The 26446-nt window shown below is 59.2% G+C and overlaps 1 protein-coding gene across 2 annotated transcripts in view; it reads right to left on the minus strand.

Annotated features, from left to right (window-relative positions):
* Window positions 1–19615, minus strand: part of SEMA4D (semaphorin 4D) — a 95649-nt gene extending 76034 nt beyond the window's left edge. The window contains exon 1 of one of the 2 annotated variants that reach the window (XM_060610240.3): window positions 19327–19615. The gene's annotated coding sequence lies outside the window, so the exon portion shown is untranslated. Of the gene's footprint in view, window positions 1–3290; window positions 3522–19326 lie in introns of those variants that run through there. The other variant, XM_060610241.3, reaches the window with a different exon arrangement.
* Between the last annotated feature and the right edge of the window lie 6831 nt (window positions 19616–26446).

A 26446-nucleotide genomic window follows, 5' to 3' on the forward strand; every position in this document is an offset into this window, starting at 1 on the left:
GGCGTGAGCCCTCCCGTCGCCCCACTGGCTGCCGAGCAACTTAGCCCCAAAGATGGGCAAATGCGAACTGCGCCATACGGACCCCTGGTACCAAGAACCAGCGACAGATAAACACAGTATGACTCATTCATCAAGCCTTCTGCAGGAATCAACCTCCCCTTAAACTCTGCGTTGGTGCCCGAGTCAAGAAATCGCGTCCTTTTAATCCAAATAAGAACATCACAAACATTGTGCTGGACACACAAACATAAACCGATCCGAACGTCTCCAAGTTCTTCATTTCCAGGAATACCCGCCCTGCGTACACAGAGAGGGCCCAGCAAATAATCTCTGTAAACTGCATCTGGTTCCCTCCTTTCCGGGGGCGAGGCCGCTCTCCCCGAAGCCTCCCCGCAGAACCCCAGCTTCGGAGCACGTGGACCAGCTCACCCACCGTCAGCCCCTCCAGGTTTTACCTTGCCCAGAACATCCTGGCCGAGGCTGGGGCAGAAAGCATGGGAACCAGCAGGCACGTGTCCGCACAGACGTGTGTCCCTCAAAGAGGAGCAAGACTCAGGAAGCATTTTCACTTAATTTGCCCCGTTCCTCCTGCTGAACCTTTCCCGGTGAAATGTGGGGGCTGATGTCAGGTCTCAGGTCTGTCCCGGGTGTGCCCCCAGGGGTGCCGGCTGTGGAGCCCCGGATGCCCCACCAGACCACCCTGGAAAACTCCAGAAGGCACTCCTGAGAGGAGTAGCCAGGGCGTTAGACCTTGGGGGCAGGCCTGGAGCTGCCGTCTCGCTCAGGCACCTGCTGTCACCATCGGCCCCCGTCCCCCGGAGCCGGCACATTCTAATCAGCCCCCCGCAGCGGGCAGGGGCAGGTTCAGGTGCCCATGGGGCGGCCCACCAGCCCTGCAGAAGGACCAGGGTCCGCGCCCGTGGACCCCAGAGCAGCCACAAACAGGTACACCCAGGCCATCGGGAAACAGGGAGAGCAGAGGCTTCGTGGGACATGTCCGAGGCCGGGGCACGTGGCGCCCACACGGTGACCTCGCAGACCCAGGAGTGAGGGGGGCCTGTGGACCTGGGTGTCGGGGGACCATCCTCTCTGAGCCTCAGCCCATGGGGGAGCCGAGACACACGCCGAGCGCCGGGCCCAGAGGACTGATGCTCGTTCCTGCCGCCCGACCCCGGGGCCGCGGCCCCGACACCTGTGCCCGCCACTCTGCCTGCCCCACTGAGCCCCTCCAGGCTCCGGGACCGGCCTCCTCCCTCTTCCATCCACTCTCTCACCTGCTCCCCTCCAACAACACACCTGATGGAAGAGAGAGAGAAATCACCTCCCTTATCGTTTCGGGGGGGCCCGGAGCACCGCTCCCTGCTTTCCTCCACTTCTCCGCCAGGCGGGGTCAGTTCCGAACCCACAAAAATGGCCAGCCGTGCCCGCCCCAGCACACCACACTGCTTGTCTTCTGTTTGACCCTGATTATTTATCGTCAAATTAGCAGGCTGGTCAAGAGGCCGGATAAGAGGGGGCCAGGAGGACAGAAGGCCAGCCTCCGAAGCTCACGAGAGGAGGGGACAGAAGGGCAAGACCTCAACCCAAACAAAGGTTTTTCACAGAAAAAGAAAGTACCAGAAGGCACAGCACCAAGGCCTCCAGCTAGTACACACCCCGCCCGTGTCCAAGCAGAGAGTGAGGCGTGTTCTCAAGGCTTGCCCGTGTCCACATGGGGAGTGAGGCCTTCGGTTAGTACACACCTCCCCGTGTCCATGTGGGGAGTGCGGCGCGTTCTGGAGGGAGGCGGACAGGAATCATCCCCAGAGGCTCACGGGGAGGCCCTCAGCGCCAGCCCGAATAAGCTCAGGCCCAGGGAGGCCCCCACAGACGAGAAATGTCACCTTCTTCCACGCCGGGGCTGGCTGCTCCCCTGGCGTCTGGGGATGAGCCCCGGGTTGCACCCACTCAGGTAGGTCATCCCCGGTGAGCACCCCGAGCAAGCTCACTCACCGTACCCGTGGCCTGCCACGGGGTTGAGTCACCTGGGGATACTGATTGGCGCAGTGGCTAATTTTATGTGTCAGTCTGGCTGGACCACAGTGCCCGATACTTGGTCAAGCAATTCCAAGGGCTTCTGGGAAGGGATGTTTTGATTGGAGTTAACATTTAAATCAGGAGGCTTTGAGTAAAGCAGATCACCCTCAAGAATGTGAGTGGGCCTTGTCCAATCAGTTGAAGGTCTTAGCAGAAAAAAGAGTCCCTCCCCCCTCCCCCTACACACACACACACACACACACACACACACACACACAGAGTCAGTTCCTTTTCTCTAAAGAACGCTGACTGACTGATATAATGGGACACAGCCTTCCAGATGCCACCCAGCCTGAGCCACCCCACTCCCAAGCAGAACCTCACCCCTGTGAGCACCCGGCGCCCCATGAACGGTTCCAGGAACAGCCGCGTGTGTGAACCACAGGGGACTCACAACCCAGCGTGTGGGCGCACGGCTGTCCCCCAGAAAGACATGCTGCATCCCGGACAATGTCGAGATCAATTCTCTACCACTCCGGACAAGCGAGAGGCACTAGGCAAGCGGGCCATGAGTTTTATCATGGGGCTAAAATATAATTGAGACGGACGAAAACAAGTTCCACGAGCCTCCTAACAGGCAGACACCCCTCAACCTGTGAAGGCCTCTTCCAAGGCAGTCAAGATGTGCTGCGCCCTAATTTCCAGGAGCACACACGTGCCCGCACACACATATGCCCACACGTATGCACACACACACGCACACAGCCAACGACAAACACCAACTCCTTTCTCTGGGCCCCACCATCCACGGGGCCCAGCCCGCACAGCCAAGGCTGACCGAAGCCTGCCGGAGAGCACTGGACATGAGAGGCTCTGTACCCTCGGGACACCCCACCCCGATGGGCCACAGGGAGCAGGCAATGGCCCTGCTGGTCTCCAATCTGGACTCGTCTGCGTCTGTTAACTTCCAGGTGAACTGCCTTCAAACAGGCTTTGCTTCTGGGGCGCCTGGGTGGTTCAGTCGGTCAAGCGTCTGACTTCCGCTCAGGTCATGATCTCCCAGTCTGTGGGTTCGAACCCCATATCAGGCTCTGTGCTGACAGCTCAGGGCCTGGACCCTCCTTCAGATTCTGTGTCTCCCTCTCTCTCTGCCCCTCCCCCCCCCACTTGAGTTTTTCCCCTCTCTCCCTCTCTCAAAAATAAATAAACATTAAAAAAAAAAAAACAGGCTTTGCTTGCTTTCCCAGAAGACTCTTTCCTATAAGAACACTCACCGAGGTACACGAAGAAAAGTGGTCAAGGATGTGGCAGACTGGGAAACTCCCAAATCTCCACCACGGGGGAGGGACGCCAAGCGCAGGGCCCTCACGGCTTCCCGGCAGGTCTCCGAGCACGCTTGTCTACACCACAGCGCCGCGCCCTCCAGGGTGTGACCACACCTTTAGGAAACCGCCATGTTGTATGAACGCACGTGTACACACACACACGTGTGTGACAGGGAAGACACACGTGTGTGACAGGCCAGAACTCTGAAACGCAGCTGTCAACGGCACACACCCTGGGCCCGAGGAGGCGTGTTCTTGCTTCGTTTTCCAGATAAGAAAAATGTCATTAAAATAAAGGAAAAGTTAGTCAGCATATCTGACTTCCTGTTCACACCAAAAATTCAACAAGTGTTTCTGCAGAAACGCCACTTAACAGAAAAGGCCCCACCGGCAGAGATAAAAACTCGCATCAGAAGACAAGAGGCCCTTTCCTGTTTCCCCTCTGAGTCAATGAAAAAACAACTGACACGGCAGCGACTTTCGACGGCGCTCTCGCTCATAGAACCCCCCCCGCCCCCCGCCGGGTGCAGAAGGCAGCCGCGGTTTCCATTTTCCTGCTGATAAAGCCCCGCAGAAATACATCCTGGAGAAAGTGAAGGGCGGCCAGCCCGGGGCCACCAGCCCCACGACCGTCTCCCTGGCCTTCTGGTGGGCGACGGAAGGTCGCCAAGAGCACCCACCCAGAGCCCGTGGACGCGGGTCTTTGCACGGGAAATTAGGTCAAGATCAGGGAGTTACGATGAGAGCATCCTGGGTCATCAGGGTGGTCATCGAATCTACTGACAAGTGTCCTGACGGGAGACACACAGGGGACAGACACAGGGGAGGTGTCCGGCTGAGGACGGAGACACAGGCTGTGGGCCACGCGAAGGGACGTCTGGAGCCTCCGGAAGCTGGAAGAGGCAGGGAGGACCCTCCCCTAGGTCCCCAGAGGCAGCGTGGCCCTGCCCCCACCTTGATCTGGATTTCTGGCCTCAGAACTGGGGGGGGGGGGGGGGGGGGGCATCCATTTCTGTCCTCTAAGCGGCCACATTGGTCACGCCTTGCTACGGCAGCCCAGGGACCATGCGTGTGCGCACGTGATTCCGGGAGGCGTGGGCACAGTTCCCTCTCTGCCGGTTCACCAGAGGCGGGGAGCGTGCGGGATGAACTCACAGCATCGCATCCCCGGCACCTGTCAGGGCCACGCCCCACTCCTCCCGGGGCACCCGCACCACCCGGCCGTCGCCCTCTCCCAGGAGCCTGTGCCTCCACCACTCCGCGGCACGACCGAGGACCCCCGACCCTGAAACCCGCGTGGGCTCGCGGCTCCGTGGGCCACAGCAGGGACATCCGTCCGGGCTCCCACGTCTGAGGCCCTGGCTGGGAGATCCGCCCGCCGAGGGCTGCGGTCCGTGACGGCTGGTCCCCCTCGTGCGTCAGGCAGGCCCCGGCAGGGAGGGCGCGGAGGCCAGGACCGCCCGCCATGCTGTCCCCCACGGCGTGGCCTTCACGGCACGGCAGCCACAGGGCCGCGGGCCCCTCGTGTGGCATCTCAGTGCTCCAGGCTCTGAGCGCGCACGAGGCCACAGACCCGCAGGGAGGACAGAGACCGCGGGCCCGCACCGGCAGCGACGGCGGAGGTACAACCGCGGCTCTCGTCCCCACGCAGCGCCCTGCGGCTTCTGCGCGAGTCCCCACTCACACCCGCCGGCCACACTGTAACGGCCACCCTGCGGGCGCGGAAACGGGGACGCACACAAGCAACGGGACAGAGCCAGGGGGCAGGGCGACACGCGGGGGTGTGCGTTGCAGAGGCCACACGGAGCAAAGCCCAGGGGCGTTCTGGGCACCGCACGGCAGGGCTCCCCGTTTGGAGCAAAGCCAGGCTGTGTACGTGTTACCGTAAAGCGTGCAAACCTCTCCCCGCGGAGGGAGGTGGAGAGAGAGGGAAGCAGGGCAGTCGGATGGTTCTGCGGCTGCCCCTCTCTGTTGGTGTGACCTTCCCTTGCATTTCAAGTCAAGCCAGGAAGCGGGGACAGGCCGCCACCAAGCTGGGCAGGGGATGCACCACAAGGCGGCGAGGGTGGCCGCGGGCAGGGGTGGCTGGAGGGCGGGGGCCCCTGCTGGGGGAACGAGCTCTCCTGCTGTCCGTGGGCTGCTGCTGCTTCTTGCTGCCCCAGGGCAGGATGGCCAGGAGGAGGTCACTCTGAGGGCGAAGATGACGACCCAGGCCGCGGCCACGTTTCCCTCCCAAGACCGATCCCCCTTCGTCTCCGAGCACACAGGCGTCTGCACCTTCCAGGGGCAAAGACCATTTACCAGCGTCGCCCCAGCTCCTGTCTCCGGGGAGCCCCCGCCACGCAAAGTCCGTCAGCTTCCGGCAAAGCCCCTTCCAGAGGCAGCTCTGGACGAACGAGCCAGGCCGCTGCCCCTCGTGCTGGCCCGGGGTCCGGGGAGCCCGACAGCTGCTGTGTTTGGAAAACAGCTTCCTGTCTGGTTTAGCATCTGCAACCTAGTAAGTGCTAGCAAAGGCCTGCAAACAGCCGTGGCCCGAACATCTCTGCAGGAGCCTCCCGCTCACCCGGGACAAGGCGCATGGGGTGCCGGCGGCTTCCTCTCTGGCCGAGAGGAGGGACAGCATTAGCTCTGGGGGCAAGGGGACGAGGGCGGAGCTGGCTACTCCTTCCGCACAAAGAGGTGTGCTCATCGGACACGGAGCTCTTTTCTGCTCCCGGCAGGCCTGCGCCTGGCTCGGGGCTTGTCACGGGGCCCGTGCAGGTGACGGGGACCTGCCTCTCCCCAGAGGCCACTCTCCAGGACCTCAGCACTCAGAATCTATTTTAAAAATCACATTCCCACCACCTCCTGGGGTTGCTGTGGAAACCAAGCCCGTCCCCGTGTGGTCTTGTCCACAGAGCCAGGGGACCGTGGGCCCCACACAGGAGGCCCGAGGGAACCGGAAGCAGTCGCGGGATCCCACATTTGAAACCCAAGCCTCTCCCTTGGGTTTCAGAGGCCTGCCGGGAGTCCAGTTCTGCCTGCTCAGCTCCGGGACCCAGCCGTGACCCGGTTTCCCAGCCCTGTGGCTCCCGAGCGTGCAGCTCCACGGTGGCCGGTGGTCCCAACCCACGCCTGGCCACAGACACAGACAGACCAACGATAATGAGAAATACGTAGATTATGTCATGCCAGCGTGTTAACCGTCCACGCGGTCGTACCCCGAGTCGGACACCAGGGGGGCGTCTTCAGTCCGGGGGGTGGGCAGAAGCAGCTTCTAAAGAAGACGCGACCGAGCAAACATCAGAGGTATTGTCTGCAGTGAAGGGTGAGTGCTCTGTCGAGGAAAACTTTGGTTCTGGTGGTGGATGTACACACGTGTGTGTTGTGTGCATCCGTGTTGTGTGTGCACGTGTGTGCGTGTCAGGTATGCACATGTGCACATGTACTGTGTGCATGGGTGTGTTGTGCGTGCACACCTGTGCACTGGTCACAGTATAAAATGCACGTCTTACCCGTGAGTCACCGTCAGGGTCTGAATGCAGCCAGGCTTCCTGACTGCCGTGAAGTTTTAATGCTCTTTTTTTTTTTTTAACTTTTTTTTGCATGTTTAGTTTTGAGAGAGAGAGAGAGACAGAGTGTGAGTGGGGGAGGGGCAGACAGAGAGGGAGACACAGACTCCGAAGCAGGCTCCAGGCTCCGAGCCGTCAGCACAGAGCCCGACGCGGGGCTCGAACTCACGGACCGCGAGATCGTGACCTGAGCCGAAGCTGGACGCTCAACCGACTGAGCCACCCGGGTGCCCCTTAATGTTCTAACAGAAAATGTTTTTGAAAATACTACAGATACTGCAACGTCTCCAAAGCTCGTTTTCAAACATGACACCGAGTGCCACATGCCTCCCACGTCGAAGTTTGCCAAGAAGAGATCTTTCACGGTCACCGCACGCTCCCGCTCGGGAGCCGGCCCCCACCCACAGGCCGATGTGGCCGCTCGGCTTCCCACAGTATGTTCGCCACTTAAGAGTTTGACAAACAGTAAAACACCCACCTGCTCTTTCAGCGAGGCAGGTATGACGAGCCTATGAGAATCGTGCTGGGCTCTCGGGACTGACGTGTGTGTGTGTGTGTGTGTGTGTGTGTAACACGCTCAGGAGAAATGGGAGACAGGTGACACACACCAAGGGCAACACAGGAGGACGTCGAGACCCACCTTGCGGCCACGGCTCCACGGAATGACAACGGTGCAAGGCCCCTTCTTGCAAACTTGGAAACGGGAGGCGTGTGGAACACAGTGTCATGTTGAAAACCAGGCTTTAGAGAGGTTGAGGCGCATTTATGATATTTTCAAAAGCACAGGCCATTACTTCCAGGGTGAACCACAGACCCTCATGCATCTACGGCCCTGGGAACGGGCGGGTCGTACCGTGTGACGTGTTTGCTGATCTCCCATCCCGTGGCCACGTTCTACACTGTGATTTCTGGAGACTCGCTGGTTTTGTTGTAACTGCTCATCTCTGACCCTCCCTCGGTGGCTTCTGCTTTTACAAACACTGGCAAATGCCCTGTCCAATAAATGCCTGTCTATACCCTCTCCAATAAATGCCTGTCTATACCCTCTCCAATAAATGCCTCAGACGCTGTGTCCAGAAAGCACACGTCCCTGCAGGCTTCAAGTCCCAGTCCCTGGGCCCGCATCGGGGGTTCGCCACCTCCTGGCTGAGTGACCCCGTGAAAACTTTCTCCTTCTCTCTGTTCTCCAGGGCCTCACCTATAAAAAACGGGAGTCCTGTGGCCAGGATTCCACGAGATGGGGACAGAATGCATCCGGCACATCACTCACGATGTGGTTCTCACGGAAACAGCCATAACGGCTCCCGTAAGGGCCTCCCGTGCCCATCCCCGCCTTTCCAGTGCATCAGTCAGGGGCGCCAGATGCACCCCTCCGCCTGGGTCTGATGGCACCAATCCCTGCTCTGACGCCTGCAACCTAACCGTATGAGTCCACCTACGTGATGTTCCGGAAAAGTCTACGGGGACAGGAAATGGATCTGCAGGGGGTCAGGGGCGGGGGGAGAAAGATCTGACTCCAGAGGGCACGAGGAAGTCTGCGGAAGGAGATTTTCCACATCCTGATTCGGTGGTGGTTACATGACCGTGCATCAGAACTCACACGACAGGACGCGGCGAGGGGTGAGTTCTGCTCCAGACAGATTACACGTCAGGAACTCTGACTTAAAAACACAAACCAGCACCCAGCAGCACAGGCCTCAGCACCCACTCCTGTGCCCTCCAGGGTCTGGCACGTCCTGAACACACTCCTCACCCGAGGCCCCAGCCCAACACCCCCCTCCCCCGCCCCCCAAGGCCACTTCTGCTGGCGCTCTCCAGACAGAACCCGTGTGCAGAGAGAGGGCCCCGTGTCCTGCTCGGCTCTCTCAGCTCTGCCTTCTCCCGCTCTGGGACACCTGCTGGACCACCGGGAACTATAGACGAATCCCTCCTCCTTGCACCTCGAAGGTCCTCAACTCCGGCCGCGTGTCAGAATGACCCGAGCAGCTGGGCAAAACCACTGGCCCGTGCCCTCCCTCCCATCGGGACGCGGATGTGACCGGGTGGGTGCGGGGCCCGGCACCGGAAGTCTCCAGGCTCAAACCGGACAGGGAGCCTCACGCAGATTCTACAGACATTCGAAGTATAATAAAGGAATATTGTGGGCAACTCGACTCCAACAAGTTTGACAGCTTGCAGGAAATGGACAGACTCCTTGAAACACACGAATCACCAGGACTCACCTACAGAAAATGTCATCAGCCCTAGGTCAGGAAACCAAATTCATACCTGAAAAGAGAACCCCAGGTGGCTTCGCTGGTAAATTCTATCAAACATTGAAGGAAGACACAACTCTGCCCCATGCAAGCTCTTTGTTAAAAAAATAAACAGGGGCATCTGGGTGGCTCAGTCAGTTAAGCGTCCGATTTCGGCTCAGGTCGCGATCTCGCGGTTCGTGAGTTCGAGTGCCGCGTCGGGCTCTGTGCTGACAGCTTGGAGCCTGGAACCTGCTTCGGATTCTGTCTTCCTCTCTGTCCCTCCCCCGCTCTCTCTCCCTCTCTCTCAGAATAAATAAATAAACTTAAATAAATAAATAAATGAAGAAGGAATTCTTCCTAAATCATTGTGTAGGTTCAACATTACCCTAATACTGAAACCAGACAGGTATTACAAAAAAAGAACACGATACTGATACCTCATGAGTATAGTTAAAAACGTCCTTAATAAAATTGTAGCAAACTGAATCCAGTAATATATAAAAAAGATAATACATCATGACCATCTGGAGTTTGTAACAGGAAGGCATGGTTGTTTAACATGCAAAAATTAATCAACATAATTCACCATAATTATGGAAAAAAAAAAGAAAACCCACACAGTCATCTCCAAGATACAGAAAAAGCATATGACAAAATTCAACATCCATTTACGATAGAAACTCACCAAATGAGAAACCTTCTTCACCCTCATAAAAGGCGTCTACATAAAATCTTCACCTAACATCATATTTCACGAGAAAGGCGTTAAGTTCTTTCTTCCCATGATTGGGAACTCCGTCACTGCTGCGAAACATTGTACTGAAAACCCCAGACAACAGAATAAAAAGAGAAAAACAAAAAGCATTCCAACTGGAAAGAAAGAGGCAAAACGGTGCCTCTTCGTAACCGTCAGGATTATCTACGTGCATAATCTTAAGGGGCTCCGTGAAAAGCTACTCAAGTAAACTTAGAAAGGTCACAGGACAAACAATATAAAAATATCAACTATATTTCCATACACTCGCAAGAAACTGGAAAATAAAACCTTAAGAAATCCATTCGTAATAGCATTGAACATGGACTACTTACGAACAAATCTGATAAAACACGTATAAAACCCGCACCCGGGCCACGGCAGGTCACTAGAGACACGAGGGGAGGTGCGCTCAGACAGAAGGGCGGCCACGCCTGCCGGCTGGGAGACTCGGTCCTGTTAAGATGTCAATCTCCTCCAACTCGCTCTAAGGAGTTCAGGCAATCACCTAAAAATCCAAGCACGCGTTTTTACAGAAGTTGACAAGCTGATTTTAAATTCACATGGAAATGCAAAGGGTCTAGAACAAGACAAAACCATCCTGGAAACAAAGCCCAGTTGGGAGACTACCCAACTTCAGGACTTTTTATAAGGCGGCAATCATAAAGACACAGCGGCTGGGGGCTGATGAGGAATAACCCATAATGGGCCAGAATCGAGGCCAGAAACAAAACGACTCGGATAAACTCAGTCACCTCCCAACATGCCAAGAGAGCACCACGAGAAGGGCCATTTCTTCCAAAAAGCTGGAGCAGCTGGTTATCCAACGTGGAAAGCAGCGAACCCCAATCCTCAGCACTTTCCAATTAAACACTAACTCACAATGGATGAGACCCAAACGCCGGAGATAAAACCATAATGTTTTCAGAAGAAAACCCAGGAGAAAATCTTCCTGACCACGCCTTTGGCAAAGATTTCGTAAACAGGACACAAATCACTACAAACAATAGATAAAATTGGATTTAATCAGAACTGAAAACATCTGCCCTTCGAAAGAGTTCATGAATAAAAAAAAAAGTGAGGTGCCTGGGGGGCTCAGTCGGTTAAGCATCCGACTTCGGCTCAGGTCACGATCTCACGGTCCGTGGGTTCAAGCCACACGTCGGGCTCTGTGCTGACAGCTCAGAGCCTGGAGCTTTGCTTCGGATTCTGTGTGTCCCTCTCTCATTGCCCCTCTCCTGCTCATGCTCTGTCTCTCTCAAAAATAAATAAACATTTTAAAAAACTTAAAAAAAAAAGGCAAGCTAAAGACAGGGAAAATATCTGCAATACAAATAAAGGACCGAAATCCAGAGTATGTAAACAACTCTCAGAATATAAGAACACAACCCCCCTCAAAAGTGGGCAGGAGTTTTGCGCAGGTACTTAAAAGAATATTCACGGCTAGCTAGTAAACGAGGAAAAGCTGTTCCACCAAAATCTTAAGCATACAGCACACAACACACCGGAAGAGCGAAGAATAAGATGGTGACAGCCAGCGTCGGCAGGGCTGGGAAACCGTCCCTTGGCACGTCAGCACGGGGATGTGAAATGACACGTCTGCCTGTCCCTCGGACGGTTAAACAGACGCTGCACCCGTGCGGAGCTGCCCAGGAGGAAGAAAGCACACGTCAGCACCAAGACGTGCACACGCACACACGCATTGCGTGTCGTTTTTTGCTGCAGACTACACACGGTGTTAACATTTACCACTTTATGTTTTTAATTATTTGTTTTAATGTATATTTATTTTTGAGAGAAAGAGAGACGGAGCGTGAGCGGGGGAGGCGCAGAGAGAGAGGGAGACACGGAATCCGAAGCGGGCTCCAGGCTCCGAGCCATCAGCACAGAGCCCGATGCGAGGCTCGAACTCACGAACGGTGAGATCACGACCTGAGCCGAAGTCAGACGCTCAACCGACTGAGCCCCCCAGGCGCCCCGACCGTCACCATTTCAAAGCGTACAATTCAGTGACACTGAGTACCTTCACAGCGCCCTGCAAGCATCACCACTGTCTTCACCCCAGAAGGAACCGCACACGCCTTATACAGTTTCCCCGTCCCGCCCCCCCGAGCCACAGGCAACTGCTGCTGTTCTGTCTCCGGGGACCTGCCCGCTCCAGACATCCCAGGGTCATCCTACATTTCACTCCTCGAGGAATCGCCACGCTGCTTTCCAAAGTAGCTGCGCCATTTCCCGTTCCCACCAGCAAGCCCCGGGGGTTGTAAGGTCTCCGCACGCTCCCCAACCCTCGTGATTTTCCTCTCTGGATAAAAGCCCTTCTGGTGGGTGGGGGGTGGGATCTCATCGCGGTTTTGCTTTGCACTTCCCTAGTGGCGGATGACGGTGAACACCCTTCCACGTGCTTCCCGTCATTTCTGGATCTTCTCTGGAGACACGTGTGCTCCCGTTTCACGGGCTGCTTCTCCTTGTGCGTCGGCTGCAGCCCAGGGCACTTTTACTCACCATAACCCCAGACAGGAAGCCATCCAAACATCCAGCAACAGTTGGACAAATCAACAAACCCCGGGACACCCTACAATCCCACAGAACCCGGCAACAAACTGACGTGAAGGTCTCCCGTGTACAACACGTACGAACCTCCCAGACACCGCGCTGAGCGAAGGCAGCTACACACAGAACGTGTAACACGTGCCCCCGTCTTGAGACTCTTAAAGAAACAACTCTCATGGGCCACCATCTAACCTCCGCGGACGAGTGACTGCCGGGTTGAGTGCAAAGGGAAAGAGGGAACGTGGGGAGCGCTCACGGGCCGAACGGTCTCGGTCGCCCCCACGCGACCCTGTGGCTGGGCACTCATGTGAGTGGCTGCGTGGGCGTGGCAGGTCTGATGGCGGGGGGGGGGGGGGGGGAAGCGAGGACAGCGACCCAGGGCCTGTGTCACCATTGCGGCACAGGTGCTTAGCTGTGCCCTGCTCTCACTCTCTCACCCGCGCACTGAAAACGAGCACCGGTTCCCATATGGAAACCACGCCTCACTAAAGCTGGGAAGGAGATGCTGGCCCGGGGGGGCGTGCACCTGTCTCGGCCGTCCCGTCCGCCCCAGCGCTCGCCCGGGGACAGGCCCTGCCTCAGCGCGGCGGCTTTTCCACCACGAGACCAGTCCGAGCCCCTGGGCCGCCTGGGAAGCACAGAGTTGCGGACTGGCGGTCCGGGGTGCACCTGATGTGCTCCAGGGACACGCCCTCAGACACCTGTTCTCACCCAGCTCAGGTGACCTGGGATTAAGTCGCCGGCGGCTGGGCCCACCCGTACGAATGCCAGGTTACGCCCGGAAGGATGTTCACAGTCTGCCTGCGGCCACACAGCCACCCTGAGACCTGACCCCTCTCCCTTGTCCTGCCCCGCACAGTTGGAGGGCAGCCCACGCTGCCCGAGAGCCTGGGAGGCGGCCTTCCAGGGAACCCGTGCGCACCTGCCCTGCTCACAGATGAGGCGTCACCAGCCCCCACGGCAGCCTCTGGCACCCCGGGACCAAACAGAGGCACGCTGCGCACCTCGGGCCACACCACGGACTTGCAGGGGCCCAGCTGCCCTGCCAGGGAGACTCCCGGGGCCCCGGCCACCTCCTTGGCCCCCCTGGAGGGCCCCATCCACACTGCCTTCATGGCCATCCCTCCCTCCAGGACAGAGGCCTGAATGTCACCCTGGCCACCCCCCTCTCGCCCCCCATTATCAGGCCCCGCAAGACCAGCTGGCAGACAGGGGCCAGGTCCCCTCCTGCCTCGTGAACTCCCCACCCCCAGACAGCCATCCGTCAGGTCACCCGTGACCTCCAGGTTGCTACCGTCAGTCCTGAGTCCCCGCGCCCCGGGCCCCTCGAGCTAGACAGCCTCCCTCCCGCCTCGCCCTCCACCCCATGAGGTCCATGAGTCTCCTGCCCACGTATCTCTGCCCCCGCGCTCACTCACGGTCCATGCCTGTGCCCTGGCCGCCCGCCCAGCAGGCTCATCACCTCCACCTGCAGGGCACGCACTCACAGCGCCACCCGTGGGGCCCCCCCCCGAGCCCCACAACTGCTCCCCTCCGGTCGCCTGAACCTAGAATCTCGGGGTCACCCGGAACCCGGACCCCGACCCCTCCATTGTTCAAGCGCCCTTCAGCACCGATCCCTTCCTTCCCTTGTTGGCTTCCCCCCCCCCCCCACCTGACCACAAGCTCCAAGTGGCAGGAGACCTGTGTCTCGCTCTCTCCCTGCAATTAATTGGTGCCCAATAAACACCTGCCGGGGACGCGCTCCGTAAGCGGACGGATGTGCGAGCGGACGGTCCGATCCAAAGGACAGAAGGGGTCAGGCCTCGTCCAGAGCGACAGGGGCAGCTCCCAGCCCCACAGATACCACCTTGGGCGCAGAGCGGCACCCCCACCCCCGCTGCCGTGCACCCCCTCGGCCCCAGAGAACACTGGCAAATAAACAGCACTCTGGAACATGCGGTGGGAACATGGCGGGGGGGGTGGGTGGGGGCAGCACCGGCCTTACAGATGGCAGGCCCCGGGACCAGCGGCCTTCTGTGCACAATCAAAACACACACCCGTCAGAGCCAAACGCCGCCCCAATTGCCAGATCAAAGCAAACTCTGTTCTGGCTGTTAAAGCCACTGGAATTTCTCTACTAGGAAAATAGGGAAAAGAAAACAACTTTAGAATGCCAGGCAATTTGTACGTTTTACTTTGCAGGCTTTCCATTCTTTATGCTTTTTTGTTAGCATAGACGGAAGTTATTTAACATGCCCTCTACTAAATGAAAAGAAAAAAGACAAGCCACCACCAAAAACGAGTGGAACTGTCCACAGTGGCCGGGCATCCACCAGCCGTGGACACCTGCTGGTAAAGGCTCTTGACCCTCTTTGATTTTGTTTCTGGGCCACGGAGGAGAACAATCTTCTCCACCTGAACCAGGACTGGGAATGGCCTGAGCCGAGGTCCTCCTTCCCCCGGGCCCAGGGCCCGGCACCCGGCACCCAGGACCCAGGCCCTAGCACTCAGTACCCAGCATGCGCGACTCAGGACCCAGCCAGCACTCAGCACCCAGGACCGCACAGACTAACCTCTGCTGAGCTCTGGCATTGCCGGGCGGTCTGCTGGTGTTTAAGATTCAGGGTTTGGGTCTTGTCTCCCCTATTGCCGAGGGCAAGGCATTGATGTCTGTCTTTTCATGGCCCACCCGGCACACATTCGGGGGCTGCTGACCACTGACTCAGGAGTGTCTCACGTAAGCCACACCACCTATTACGTTGTGTAGGAACGTGGATTGCAACAAATCACATCCCATTTTGAAAAAATTTAGATTTAGAAATTGAGAACATTTACAAGAGGCTATATTATACTACCTAATGGAGACGCCCTTCTTAAAAATTAACTCCTAAACTGCAAAAATAATTCCTTTATAGGAGAAATGAACCGCACAGAAGCATATAGAAGGGAAGAGTGCAGGCCCCCCTTCCTTCTCCGGCCCTTCCCTCGTCCTTCCCCCAAAACACACACACACTTCCTCCTCCGACACACAGACGTGCACACGCACACACACACATATGCACGATGTACTCATGCACCCACACATGCGCACACGACACGCACAAGTCCACACACACGCACACACCCTGCCCCCACCCCTGGCCCCAGGGCCTGGAGCACTGCTGTCCGTAGCACTCACTCCATAATTATCTGTTCCACAAACGCTGTGTCCTCTTCCAGATAATTCTCGGCAGGTACGCACTCGAAACCCGGCTCCTTCTATGCGTTCTATGCTAAGAAGCAGTGTTTTTACTTCACATGTGGGCACTTCTTTTGAAGTAAACCCCTGAGCTATTTCACGAAGGGAAGGACCCTTTGGCGTCTCTCTGGGAGGGGACTTGTAGTTCTTAGATTACCATTAACTTTTTATCACTGAGAATTCTGAAAATGAACGGAAGTGGACACAACAGAACGGCAGACCGTAAGGCACCCTCCCCAGACCCAACAACCATCCACCCACAGACAAGGGGGCCCCTCGACGCCCACTCACTCCCCCCGCCATGCTAATGGAAGCCAACCCCAAGCACCCTCTCTTCCCCCCCCCCACCCCCCGCCCCACGAACACTCCTGAGCCCAGTGCTAACAGGTGAAGGTCATCTCAGCATAAAACCACAGCACTGTTATTAAGGAACACGATCATTCTTTAAAACTCATTCACTCAAAAAACATCAACTGTCTCATAAACACCGTAACTCTTGAAAGGAGCGATTCTTGAGTCAAATGCTGGTCTGACCGCCCGCAATCCCAGGGAGCTGCTTAGGAGTAACCGGGCAGAGGCAGTCTGTGCCTTCGTGGGCAGCATCTGAGACTTTTCCACCAGATCCGGGACCCCAGCCCGGTGGAGGCGCACCCAGGCACCCAGGACAGCCCCGGGCCGCTGCAATGCCCAGGGGCTGTGACAGGGCAGCGGGGAGCCGGCCCGGTCACAGCACCGCCAGCAAAATCGTCCGTGCGCTCAGGGAGGGCTGGGCAAGCTGGAAAGTGAGCCATCAAAGACCTGGGATGGACCAATTTGCTCAGCCCCAAATCACCTTAATCGTGGGGCCGACAAACACCACCCCAGCTCTAGGCAGGGTCCGCTCACGCGCCCTTTCGAATCAGCAGGTATTTCCTCCTAGTAAATCCTGGCTTCCCCGAGTCAGCCCCTGAAAGCCAGCGGCCTGGAAATGGCCGTGAGCTGTGCCCAGTCTCAGGTGCCAAGGAGCCTGCCTGACCGGCCCTGCTCTCGGGCGACGCCCCGAGATGTCCCCAGACGGCCACGGCCCGGTGGTGCCGGAGAACTGTGGCAGCTGTACCCGCCCAGCCCGGGGCAGACCCAAGACGGGACCTCCCTCCGGAGGTCATCATTTCTGCTCGGTCATTTTCCTTCTTACCTTCCATTCTCCCTTCCGCCACAGTGACAGGTCCAGAGAGAAATCACTGCCCCCCCACCCCCACCCTCAGGACTGCAAAGCCTGCCTTTCTCCCAGCGCCGGCCCTCGACCATCAGCCGACAGCAAATTAACCTGCACGTTTTGCGTGGCCAGCCTCCCCGCGCAGCCACCCTGCACGCCTGGCCAGTGAACGGCCCACCTCGGCTGCTCCCCAAGGAGCCTGGGGGCGCAGGGGCGCTAGGAGCCGCCGCCTCCTACCTGACCTCCGGGAGTTCTTTCAACCAGGCAAAGTCTTAGCATGAAGAGGAAAGTCACTGTAAATTATGAACCATCAGGAAGTGAATTCACTGCCACGACAGCAGGGGCCCACCCCAGCTGGCAGTGGGGATGCCCGGGGACGGGGTCCCAGCTGCCAACCCGGGAGCTCTGCCCCAGACTCACCACACAGGACGCGGTGTCTAGGGAAGGCCCTGCAGCCACCCCGCAGCCCTGCCCGTCCCTCCCCCATGACCAGAAACGGGGCCCAGCGGGAGGGGCCGGAGGCCTGGGCCCGTCCACACTGGGTGTGGGAGAGGTGGACTCTCTCCAGAAGCACAGAGGGCTCTCGATCTTTGCAATGCATTATTGATTTTGCTGTGCGCTCCGGCAGCAGAGACGGCCATTAGCGTGCACTCCCAAGACGGGCCTAGACAGCCCTGCCTGGTGCGGGGAAGGCCGTCAAGATGCAATCTGCCTCAGATAACGCTCACGGTGGGGATCACAAGAGAACGACGTCATTAAGGTCATCTCCCCGCCCCCCAGGAGCCACTGGACAGCTGTGCGGTGTGGTGCTGCACCCCACACCCCAGCCCGAGCGAGCACGCCGCCTGCCGGGGCCCTGAGCAGGGAACTGGGCTCCATGGTGCTGTCTCAAAGGCAGACGAATAGATGACAAAGGCCATAAGGGGGGCTAGGCACCCCCACCGGTGCCCAGCTCATGGTCCTTCCACACCGTGCAAGGGAGGGACCCAGCAGAGCTACCTTTCAGCGTCGCTGATTAGTTTCATCCCCTCATTCGGTTCATCTGCAGGTGCAGACAAACTTCAGTCTGAAGTGAAGGTCAGGGTCCCAGGCGGCCAGCCCCTGCCCACAGAAACAGCCCCGTGTGTCCCCCCACCGTCCCCTCATTCCTGGGGTTTTATCCCTGGGAACACATGGTGCCGAAGACACTCGGAGCGGGCCGGCTTTATTCTTCTTTATTTTTGCAGACGATGTGCATAGACACCAACCGTTCAAGTGACAATCGGGGCATTATCTCCACCAGAATCCTGGCCCCGGCGCTGGCTGAGGCAGCCTGTTTCTGGGACACAGTCAACGTTCCCAAATAACGGTGCCCAGGCAGCCAGCAGGCTGGCCCCAGGCCTGGGGCAGATAGGAGGTGACAGGCCACGATGTCACTTCACCCCCTGCAAAGGAAACTTCCTCTCGGTGACGCCTGGTGGATCTGAATAGACTCAGAACAGGAGGGCCAGCTGCTTGGCCACACGCCCCAGGTCCGGCCTGGCCTGCAGGGGCCTGGCCACCCACTGGCCTGGACATGCTCAAGGTAAGGGGAGGTTTTTAAAACAAAAGCAGAGCAGCTCTGGATGGCACAGGGCTGGAAAGCAGGGCCTGGCCCTTGACAACAGGCCTTGTTTCCAGGGCACTGCCCACCTACAGACTCACATGCACCTCCCCCCCCCCCAACACACACACACACACACACACACACACACACTAAATCCAGCAGATGAACAGAAGGACCACCACCCAAGTCTCCTGTCCATGCGTGCATTGGCAAAACCCCAGTGGATTCAGCTCCCTGCAGCTCACCAGGCGGCTGCAACAGGTGCAGCCCCAGCTAAGGCTGGGGAGTCTCCTTGGCTGTTCTAGAATCACACTGCCAAAACCCTGAAGGAAGGCGAGGCCTGCAGTACTCACACCGCCAGGGCCCTGACCTGCCCCACCTGTCTGAGTGCGCGCCTCCGGTCGGCTCACGGGGGGACGCGGCCCCCGGGGGGACGCGGCCCCCGGACCGAAATAGAAGCCCGAGGAGGCCGGGCCAGGCCGAAGTGGCCGGAGCCGGCGGGGGCCCGGCGGCCAGGGGCGCGGCGGGCCTGGTCCGCGCGCCGCCCCCGCTGCCAGCCCGGGTCGGCTGCGCGCCCTGCGCCCCCCGGGGCCACCTGCGCGCCGGGCCCGGAGGGTGCCGGGGAGGGGAGGGGCCCTGAAGGTCCTGGGAGGGGTCCGGGGGTCCCGGGGTCCCCGGCTGGGACTCTGGGAAGGTCCGAGGAGGGAGACTCCGGGAGGGTCCGGGCGTCCGGGGAGGAGTCAGGGGGCTCCGGAGCGGGGACTCCGGGAGGGTCTGGCGAGGTGGGGGGGGCTCCGTGGGGGCCACCGGGGACCCGCAGTCCCCGGGAGGGCCCGTCGCCCCCGCGCACCTGCCGGGCCCGCGCGCTCCCGCCGCCCGCCGGCCCTTACCTGGCGTGGCGCGTCCCGGCGGAGCACGGCCCGGCGAGCGCGGACGCAGGAATGGCGGCGGCGGCGGCGGCGGCGGCGGCGGCGGCGGTGGCGGCGGCGGGGCGGGGGCTGCCGGCGGCTCGGGCCGGGCTCGGAGGGGCAGCGAGGCCGGCGACTCCGGGATGCTGCGGCGCGCGAGGGCGCGGAGGCCGGCGCGGGAGGGAGGGCGCGGGGCCGCGCGCAGGCCCCTCCCCCGCTCCCCGCCCCCCCTTCCCGCCGCCGCCTCCTCCCCGCCCGACTCCCGTCCGACTCCTCCTCCCCCACGTCTCGTTCCCTCCCCTCTGCCCTCCCCTTTCTTCACCTTCCTCCACTTCTCCTCTCCCTCCTCCCACCTCTCCTCTTCCCTCCCTCCTCCTCCGCCCGCGGGGCCCCGGAGGCAGGCCCGGCCCCGGCCCCGGCCGGGCCTCTGCGGGGTGCAGCGCCGGTTCTGTCCCAGTGCCCGGTTACCCTCCACCTCCCCACCTGTTAATGGACCAGTTTGCCCCTTCTGGGAGCCTGGCCCGACCCCACCCTTTCCAGGCCCCCCAGACCCCCGAGGTTTCCTGCACCCCCGGGGGCCCTCTTGTGGCTCTGCTGGGAACCTGACGTGCACAGATGTGTGGACAAGCCGTGTGGGCCCCCAGGCGGGTGTGGTTGTTCCTTTGCTTCTTAGTAAATCTACGGGCAAGAAGGTTCCAAACAGGTCCCCCCGCATTTCCCCAGGGTGAAGTGGGCAGTCACCTTCTCCAGTCTAGGTTTTTCCACAGCCCTTCTGTGCCCCGTGCCCCGTTTGCCAAGCGTCCACTGTCCTGTGCACCGATTGGCAAAGAGTTCCCCAGTGTGGCCCCTGGTGACACGTTTGTACTAATGCAGGGGTGTGGTTCCCTGGGCACCCTCAGAAGGCTGCTCCCTTCTGCCCTGGAGGGAGACGTGACCTTGGGAAGGTGGCTGGCGGGGTCAGCAGGACTGCCGAGGGACGCTTTCCAGAGAGAGGAACGCCGCTCCCCGTGAAACAGCGGGGATTTCGCCACCCGTAGGAGTCGGGCTCCCTCCCCGGGCTTGGCCGGAGCTGCCTGGGCTGCAGCACCCTCCGAGGGAACCAGAGCCGGCTCTCCAGGGAACCACCTGCTGCAGAGAGCCAGAGTGACAGTTACAAAATGGACCCTTTCCTGAACCATTAGCAACAGCCCAAGAGCCTCCAGTCCCCTTCATGGGCCTCTTGCCTTTCCCTGCAGGGGCCCCAGGAGCCTGGCCTTAGGACCAGTGGACCCATGAGGGCCAGCAAAGGCTAAGACGGTGAGGCCAGTGCTGAGGGTGCAGGCGGGGGTGGGTGGGACCTCGCCCCCCTCCCTCTGGAGTGGTGGCGGGGGTCATGTCCTGGAATCTGATAGACTCCAGCTCTTTCCTTCCATGCTTCTAAGGTGACCTTGGGAGCCCTGTCCCGCCTTCCCCAAGGTGAGGATAGGGTGGCCATCCCCGAGGTTGGCCGGGCATTGCCGAGAGAACGGCCCCGCGTGATCCACGTTCTGTGCTGGTGACAGTACGGGGAAGTGGGGAGACGTCCTTTCCAAGCTCCTTCTGGCTGGAGGGGGCGTGAGTCTAGGTCCCCTTCCCATCGGGGTTAAAGCTCGGCAGGAAGGGATTGGGGTGGGCCTGTCTCGACAGCATCCCAGGGGCTGAGCAGGGCCCACTCAGAGGTGGGGGCGATGCTCCCCTGTATCCCTGACTCATCGGACACGTCTGGAACATGATGCCCTTGCTTGGCGCCCAAGGACAGCCACCAGCAGGCCGCGGGAGGGGAGTCGCCACATCAGGAGCCTTCAGCCTGAAAAATGGATGTGTGAGCACGAGAGGGCGGAATCCAAATATTTGCGAAACCGTCCGGGAAGAAGGATTACCCTGTGGGGTTATGAAGGGCAGGAGGAGGACGAGGAGGACAGATGGATGGAAATTAGATTAGAGCGTAGATTTCCGCTCACTGTGAGGGCTTGCTGGCCGGTCCGCCCGCCAGAGGGGCGGCCGTCTAGACGGGACCTGGGGCCACCACCGCCTGAGCCTGCCGGACGGGCCTGCATCGGGGTGACCTCCGGAGCCTGTCCCAGCCGCTGGACCCGTGCCACGCTCTCGTTAGCGCCCTGACCTGGAGCGGGTGCGTCCGGGTCAGCACCGCATGTGGTGACCCTCCGCGGCCTGCGTCCTCATTTGTGTGAGGGGACAGGGGAGGATTCAGCGTGAGCACCGTCACTCCCCACCACCCGGCCCCCAGAGGGCCTCCGGTCCCAGTGGCCCCGCCTGGGGCACGTGGAGTGACGCACTTTGGCTTTTTGTTCTTGCCACCAGGTTACGCTTTTTTTTTTTTTAATTTCAGAGAGAGAGCATGAGTGGTGGAGAGGGGCAGAGAGAGAGAGAGAGAGAGAGAGAGAGAGAGAATCCCAAGCAGGCTCCATGCTCGGCGAGAAGCCCAATGCGGGGCTCGATATCACGAACCGTGAGATCATGACCTGAGCCGGAATCAAGAATCAGACGCTGAACCCACTGAGCCCCCCAGGCGCCCCCCGTTATGGGACATCTTAAACCTGTGCGTGAGAGTAGCCAAATGAGCCCTGTGCACAGGGTGGCGACCCTGTGTCCCCTCTGACCCACCTCTGCCCCCCCAGTGCTAATCTGAAGCGAATCACTGACAGCTTCTCCATTCCCCACCAATGTGTTTGGAGCTTCTCCAGAAATGTAGGGCTTGGACGTGTAGGTCACGGAGTGTGGAGCATCTGTGCATTTCCCCGGCACCGTCTCCATGGAGGGGGGGCGGGCACCATCTCTGAGGGGGGAGCACCATCCCCATGGGGGGGCATCATCTCCATGGGGGGAGGGAGCACTGTCTCCGAGGGGGGAAGCACTGTCTACGTGGGGGAAGCACCGTCTATGTGGAGGGGGAGCACCATCTCCATGGGGGGGCATCATCTCCATGGGGGGAGGGAGCACCGTCTCCGAGGGGGGAAGCACCGTCTATGTGGGGGGAGCACCGTCTACGTGGAGGGGGAGCACCATCTCCATGGGGGAGCATCATCTCCATGGAGGGAGGGAGCACCGTATCCGAGGGGGGAAGCACCGTCTACGTGGGGGGAGCACCGTCTACGTGGGGGGAGCACTGTCTACATGGGAGAGCACCATCTACATGGGGGGGCGGGCACCATCTCTGAGGGGGGAGCACCATCTCCATGGGGGGAGCACCGTCTACGTGGGGGGAGCACAGTCTACGTGGGGGGGCATCATCTACATGGAGGGAGGGAGCACTATCTCCGAGGGGGGGAACATCATCTACGTGGGGGGGAGCACTATCTACGTGGGGGGAGCACCGTCTCCACGGGGGGGGGGGGGAGCACTGTCTCGGGGGGGGAAGCACCGTTTACGTGGGGGGAGCACCGTCTACATGGGGGAGCATTATCTACGTGGGGGGGCACCGTCTCTGTGGGGGGACCATGACGACAGCATAGATGATATGACATCCTCTATGAAGGGAGGTCCCGCGCGGCTGCTCAAGTATCACGGGCTCTGCTGGGCTTCCACCCTGGCCGGTGTGGACATGAGGGGGTCCACCCTCCCCTCCACCTCCGTGCCTCCAGGCACAGCAGAATGCGGATGCAGTCGTCTCTGAGCAGGTTGAAGCCGGCCACGCGGGGAATGTTTGAGCGAGGGAGGAGGGGTTCTGGAAGGGCTGGTGCGCTGTGGCCCATCTGTGCCTGCAGGTGTATCCCCCGCCGGGGCCGTGAGCCAGGGCTTAGGCGTGGGCCCTGCGGAGACGGACCCTCGGTGCAGATAAGTGCTGACTGCAGACGCCATGATGGCCACCCCACCCCTCCCTGCCCATCCCCCCCGCCCATCAGGCCCACCTCCCCGGTGCCCCCACATAAGGCAAAGGATCCTCTGGGGTCTCCACCGGTCACCTCACTGTCAGAGCACCGTCTGCTCTGCGTCTGCGGAAGAGGACCACACCGGGTTCTTTTCTAGAAGGCTGCGTTCAGGCAGCCGCGTAAAATGAAAGCCTTGCTGAGCCCTCGCCGTCGTTTCGGGCGCCCCCGGTGTTTTAGCTGTCAGACCACCGAGCGCCAGCTTCCTCTGGTGAAGGACTATAATCCAGCCTTCGCGCAAGCACACTTTTCACTCCGTTGTCGGGCGCACACGGCGTAAACCTTCCAGGGAGCAGGGCTCGCAGAATTGCCCAGCGCTTCTCCAGCTGGATCCGAGAGAGTGGGAATCGGGGACAGCTGAACAGGCCACTGGCGTGCTGCCCTAGCTGACCGGTCGCCTCACCAGAGCCGCTGTCCTCGGTTGACCTGCACCAGCCCTGCCTTCCTGAACCCCCAGAGCCGCCTGCTGAGCCAGCAACAGGGCTGTGACGCTTCCCTGTGTCCCTCCCTCCTGCCAAGGCCCACCCGCTGTTACTTAGCGCCAAGACTCAGCCCCAGCATCGTGTCCCCAGCCTGATCCCACCGCGGCCCAGGCGGGGCAGCGCACCCCTCACAGCCACGTCATCACCCCTCTCCGTCACCGAGTCCTGGTGTGTTCTTTGTCGTCTGGTCTTTTTTTAAGCTTCTAGAGCCTAGTGACCTCTGTGGACCTCTTTTCAGAATAATGGTCTTAAATGTATAAGATAAAACGCAGGATTGGAAAGCAAACCTATTATACTGAAATCCGGTTATCAGCATGTGTTAAACGGTGACAGACTTGCTCCTTTGTTTACAGGTTGAGTAACACACTCTAGCAGCGATCGGGTGTGATAACCTGTAATTTTGCAGTGGGGATGAGCTCCTCGGTGTTTTGAGATGTGACGTGAAGATACCTGTGACTCCTGCCGGGGGCAGGCCACACGTCCTGCTGACGTGGCTGGGCTCTGTCGCTGCATCGACACTCGAAGGAAATGCTTAATTTTAGTTAGGGTTAGTAGGGGGTAAAAATGTATCTCTCTTCCTCCATCCATTCCATCTGTGTAGACCTTCCAAAGTCTCTCCAGATTAAGAATTGCTATTTTAGGGGCGCCTGGGTGGCTCAGTCGGTTGAGCATCAGACTCTTGATTTCAGTTCAGGTCATGACCCCAGAGTCTTGAGATGGAGCCCCGAGTTGGGCTCCGTGCTGAGTGTGGAGCCTGCTTGGGATTCTCTCTCTCTCTCTGCCTTCTCCCTGGCTCATGCTCTGGCTCTCTCAAAATAGATAAATAAACATTAAAAAAAAAAAAAAGGTGGGGCGCCTGGGTGGCTCAGTCGATTAAGCGTCCAACTTCAGCTCAGGTCACCATCTCACGGTCCGTGAGTTCGAGCCCCGTGTCGGGCTCTGTGCTGACAGCTCAGAGCCTGGAGCCTGTTTCAGATTCTGTGTCTCCCTCTCTCTGACCCTCCCCCGTTCATGCTCTGTCTCTCTCTGTCTCAAAAGTAAATAAATGTTAAAAAAAAAAAAAAAAAGGAATGACCATTTCAAAGGGTATCCCCAGACTTTATATACCCACCTAGCACAGTGCTTACACAAAACCACTCCCAAACGTGTTTATATTATTATTAGTGAAGGAGATGTGACTCCTGGTCGCAAGAGACAGAAGTTCAGCTCACAGTCGTGAATCACTTACGTCTAAAGGTGCTGCAGGTACAGCTAGATCCGGGGGCTGAGACTCCCCCCTCTGTGAGGCTTCCTCCTCCCCTCTCTGATCGCCTCTGGTTCTGCTGGGGTGTTGGTTTCCCTCTCCCGCCGCAATCCACAATAATGACAAAGACTCTCATCACCATACTGAGAGTCTCACGGGAGGGCTAGGGTTGGGTCTCAGGCCCCACGCACGAACTTATAACCCTGAACAGGATGGGGAGCCACGACCGGTCAGACCTGGGCCACCTGCCTGCGCCCGGGCAGGGTGTCTCCATCATCTCACAGAACCTCGGGGCTGGGTGGGAGCGGCACCCTGGTGAACGGATGGTGCTGAGCAGACGGAACGAGCACGGGTCCCGCTGTGTTAGAGCCAGAGGCCGAACGTGCAAGCACAATGCACCCTCTGGGGGCACGGTTTACTGCCGTAATAGACCCGAAGAGTATACAGGGGCTTAGCGAAGGTGGACGTCTCTCTACTTCTTTATATGTGTATATATATACATTTTTTTAAACACTTATTCATTTTTGAAAGGCAGAGAGAGAGAGAGAGTGCGAATGGGGAAGGGGCAGAGAGAGAGGGAAACACAGAAACGGAAGCAGGCTCCAGGCTCTGAGCCGTCAGCACAGAGCCCGATGTGGGGCTGGAACCCACCAACCGCGAGATCATGACCCGAGCTGAAGTCGGACGCTTAACCGACTGAGCGACCCAGGCGCCCCCGCCCCTCTTTACTTCTAACATAACATTGCCAGGGTGGACAGGCCGACCGTGGGCGGCGTGGGCACCTGTGGGGGGAAGGGCAGGCTCACCGATTCAGTGGGACAGGAAGTGGCACGCATCAGCTCTGTCACATACCAGCGACCAGAACTTAGTCATGGGGCTGCTTGCATGAAAGGGAAGCTGGGACGTGCAGTCGCGAGCTGAGTGACCGCGAGCCCGGCTACAAGGACACTGCCTTAAGGAAGGGGAAATAGCTCCGAGGGCACAATTAGGAACTGCCCCCCGCCCATTAGCGTAATTAGCGCTGTAACAAACATACGTTGAAACTGCTCGCCCAAGAGAATTCTAGAGCTGACGGTACCACGTGCTGGCGAGGCTGTGAAGCAGCTGGTGGGGGCGCGAAACGGCCGCCCGCTTTGGAAATCGCTTCGGCAGCGCCCTTCGAGGCAGACGGGCACGTGCTCTCTAACTCGGCAGTCCCCCTTCTGGGTGTTTCCCCCGCAAAACTGAGGGCACACGTTCACCATGGGGCGTGTGCGAGAATGCTCGTAGCGGCTTTATCGTAGCCTCAGATTAAGAACCATCCAAGTGCACGACAGCAGAAAGGCGTCCACACGGTGGAGCACCGCTCAGCAGCGGAAAAGGAAGCGTCCACGCCAGGAAACGGAGGAACCTCTGAGACGCGGTTCTGAATGTGAGGAGTCCCACCCGAAAGTTCAGTCTGCACGCCCATCGCGTCTCGTTAGAGGCCCGAC

This window comes from Panthera onca, chromosome D4 (genome assembly GCF_046562875.1).
Source record: "Panthera onca isolate mPanOnc1 chromosome D4, mPanOnc1 haplotype 2, whole genome shotgun sequence".
Classification (NCBI taxonomy): Eukaryota; Metazoa; Chordata; class Mammalia; order Carnivora; family Felidae; genus Panthera; species Panthera onca.